This window comes from Stegastes partitus, unplaced genomic scaffold, assembly GCF_000690725.1.
Source record: "Stegastes partitus isolate 25-593 unplaced genomic scaffold, Stegastes_partitus-1.0.2 Scaffold431, whole genome shotgun sequence".
Taxonomy (NCBI): Eukaryota; Metazoa; Chordata; class Actinopteri; family Pomacentridae; genus Stegastes; species Stegastes partitus.
Window position 1 is genome coordinate 296645 of NW_007578162.1, and position 4309 is coordinate 300953.

Genomic DNA, 4309 nt, shown 5'->3' on the forward strand with positions numbered 1-4309 from the left:
ATACAACCGACTCCGACATGTTCAGATGGCGTCAGATTAACAAAGAGGAATTTTGTGTCTGAAAGGGGATAAAGACTGACTGTTTGCCCAAATGAGCCTTTTTGCTGTGAGTCAGTTAAATCCAAATGCTGTGTCCCGAGAAAGCAGCTACAGTCAACAAAAGACTTCATTCACATCTGTTTGGTTTCTTTCTTCAGAACTCATTGTGTGTAAACATGACCGACCCACGTCAGTGCACACTTTGTCAAATGTTAACATCCTCAACTTCCAGTTTGCTACCAAACCGGTAAGCCCTGCACGTCCCTCAGCACCGGCCGACAGTCACATCCACACAGTGTTGCCACGGAAACAAAGCAGTGCAGGAGGAGGCGGAGGAGGAGGCTCACTGACAGCAGAGTGGAAGCTGAGATGCAGCGTCACGCTAACGTTTCCCCGCGTGCTCGAGTCTTCAAAGTTCAGGCGTTGAGCTCCGAGAAACGTGTCCCTCACGCGACTGTAACTGTCAAAAGGGAGCAGATCTTTTATTTTTTTTTTGTTGTAGGAGGACGAACAAAGAGCCAGGTCAGATCAATGGGAAGGAGCACAAAGAGAGAAACAAGCCTCATAGGCAGATAAACAGCGGCTTCCGACAGTGAGGGAGAGCGACGGTGACAGACAGCAAGGAAAGGTTTCAGCCGTTCGGGCTCCTCCCGGCGCTCGGCGCCTCCCAGAGAGACGATCGCGATCATGTCAGCGGCAGCGGAGGAGGCAGGCAGGTTTTAATTTTAGCACCAGCCTGATTAACACTCTGCCCAGCTCACTGGCCTTTTCTACGACTGCGAGCCTCGTCCTGGTGACGGGCCGGCGGAGGTCAGACAGGCCGCAGGGCAGAGGAAGGCAATCTGTCAATCACATTATCATTTGTGGGTTGAAAAAGGGAAGACGGAGGCCGAGAGAAGAATGATGACACTCCTGCGGCGGGGAGAGAGACGAGACGGAGGGAGGGATGGACGGATGGAGAGAAGATGATGCATGCTGATATGGTGTCTTGTTTAACCTTACATTAATTCAATATTTATTTAGGGATTTATAAATGCTTAATAGACAGTAAATCAATATTTATGAGACAGCTAATGAATCTGCCAGGACACAATCAGCATTTCAATGCTACACCGAGTCTGTGCAGCAGTCTGGAACACAAGCTGCACCCAAAGACGTGGAAGAAATTATGCATTCTCTCGTCTATTTTCAGTCTCAGTCCAGGTGACGGTGGCAGCAAACCTGCTGCTTCTCCAGCTTCTCCTGCAGGAACCGGATTTTTTTCGGGGCGTCTCCCCTCCCAGTTGGAAAACCTTGAAAGTGAGGATTCTGGATGCATCCAAATCAGCTGGCTGATTTTTTTTTTTTTTTTAATCATGAAGAAGCAGAAGTTCTACTCCAAACTTCTTTCATATGTTTAAGCTCCAAACTCCATCTGTAAAACTAAAGACAAAGCTTCAAAGGCGGGAAGAACCACATAGATACTCAGGAAGGAGGATCAACTGTGTGCCTGAGGAAATGCTCTGGACAGTACACTGAACCAGGGATGCAAATTCTGAGCAAATTTCCTGAACTGATAGTCGGCCACATCGACAGTCAGTATGAAATGAATGAGCTTGTCCATATGCAGATAAAACAGTTTTTAGCCCCTGACTCTGAAAATTGGCTCAGTTACATCAGTTAAACTAAATGCTAGATTATTGAATTTCAAATTAAATGGCAAAAAAAATATTGTCTTCTTCTTTCAAAATTTCTCTTCAATTAATGACTTGAGAAAATCCATCCATCCATCCATTATCTATACACCACTTAATCCTCACTAGGGTCATGGGGGGCTGGAGTCTATCCCAGCTGACTTAGGGCAAAGGCAGGGACACCCTGGACAGGTCACCAGTCTGTCGCAGGGCTACACTTAGAGACTTGAGAAAATCTAAAATGTTATTTCTTGCACATTTAATAAGCTGTAATGTTATCCATCTCCTCACGGCAGTTTGGATAAAGTTGTTCACTGCTGTAGTTTCTGAAACACTTGTCCTCAAAAAAATGTTGCAGCAACTCTATCATTTCAGGATGTCTATCAGTATTTATTGCTGTGAAAAAATGCCAACAAACTCTACATGATACCAACTTTGCTTTTCCTCGTTGTTGCTGATATTGTCATCACATTCGGCCGACATACTTTATAACAAAGCAGTGTAAACAGAGGAGAATGATAACTGATGATTTGACTGTAATCNTCCTTCCTTCCTTCCTTCCATCCATCCATCCATCCATCCATCCACCCACCCATCCATCCATTATTTATACACCGCTTAATCCTCACTAGGGTCACGGGGGGCTGGAGCCTATCCCAGCTGACTCAGGGTGAAGGCAGGGATGAACAGAATTGAGGGGTTAAAAATTAACTCAACATTAACCGTTGGCTCGAACCAGATTGTTTAAAAAACTAACAAAAACATCCATTAATCACTCCGCTGTAACCGACAGTCACTTAACAGAAATCGAGCAACGGTTCGGTTGGACTGCAGACTGTGTTTAGCAGATAGGGGACACGTATGGTAGAAACTTTCAAATTTAAGCAGAAAATCTCACTTGTTTCAGTATTAGCAGCACCTGTGAGCATCTGGAAGACTTTTGGACATGTTTTTTCTTTTTTTTCAAAATAAGTAAGAAATTCTGCTTTATGTCTGTCTTTCTTATGATTAATGGTATTGTAACTGTATAATGCAGCACAGAAGACATTTCTGAGTCCCCTCTGCTTCTAGTCATGGTCGTGCTGCTTCCACAGAGCTGAAGGACTTTATGTTGTGATTAAAAAATGAGCCCAGAGTGGGGGGAAAAACTCACAGGCATTCAGAGGGTTAATGACCTTCACTGACATTCATTTCACTGTGCAGCAGCTGCAGTACATCCACCATCTTTGTAGTCTTGTCAGGATCCCCCAAGAAGCAGGAAACAAGAAAAAGCTCTGCATGATAGACGACGCTATTAACTGCAACATGCTTACTGTACAAACAAACCGGCAGCCTGCTGTCAGCACACATCAGCACAGTTCAACAAAATAAGAAACAATGCACCGAAAAACTGAATGCAATAAACGACTCATTTAGACGTTTAGATTCTCTGTAAGGTGTTTACAGTAATTTCCCCTGCAGGCCTCCTGCTGAGTTATTGTCTTGGAAGCCTTTGCTGTTTGTAAAATTATGAAAAATGCACAACACTAGTTGATGAATTGTTCTAGTTTTCAGAGGAGTGCTTCATCAACATTCTTGCCTGTTTCCAGACTTCTGAGTCGTTGCCCATCACTGTTTTCTTTCTCCCCCCATGATTGTTCATTTATGAGCGAACAAAGTGAAATTAAATGGAGATGTTGTTTGGTTGTGAAATAAAACTCCAGGGTGTTTCATGGTAGTTGAGTGGCTTCCTTTGTGTAGCACGCAACGACTGCATGTCTGGTTATTCTGGTTGGGAACCTTTGTTGCATCACCTGCTCATCGCTCTTTTTGATGAAACTATGATGAAAAATAGTAAGGCAGAATTTTGTATATATTTTTTTTAAAATTACCTTTTACTAAACTAAACCCCAGCCTCCCAGTCTAATTTAAACAAATAATTATTTTTTCTAGAACTGCATCTGATGAAATGAGCCAAGCTGAAGAGCATTTTTTTTTGTAGGAATATTGTGAGGAACATTTGTTGTACAAATTCAAAATGTTAAGAGAGAAAAGACTTGTGATTGAGCTGGTGAATTTCATACTTTATGTCATGTAGTTGTCTGAATAAATTTTACAGAACTTGATCAAACGGATGCTGCTGCTTGGTGCTGCAGGTATTTTATAAACTCAGAGGAAAGACTCTTAAACACCTGTTAGTTAAAACCTGGTTTACATTCATTATTAGATGGTCTCATTAATCTAACCCGTTACAGTTTCGCTCTTTATTGCACTAAAGTTGTGTTTTAAAGGACATTTCACTTTGTAATAAAGTAAACCTGTAGGACAAATGACAGGCCTTTTAGGATTTTGGCACTCGCTAGCTGTTGTTGTACCTGTTAATGCGACTTCATGCAGTTTAGACTTTTGCATTCTAAGATAACAGTCACTGCTTTTACAGAAAAACCAGAGAGCTTATTTTGACACGACGGTGAGTCATCGTAATAATTTGCACATTCATAAATATTGCTATTTAATTACTTTATAATTATTTTTGATTTGCTACACTTGCTTCCTATTTGTCTTCTGACATTTACTGCCTACTCATTTGCAACACATGCTTTTTTTTTTTTTTTTTT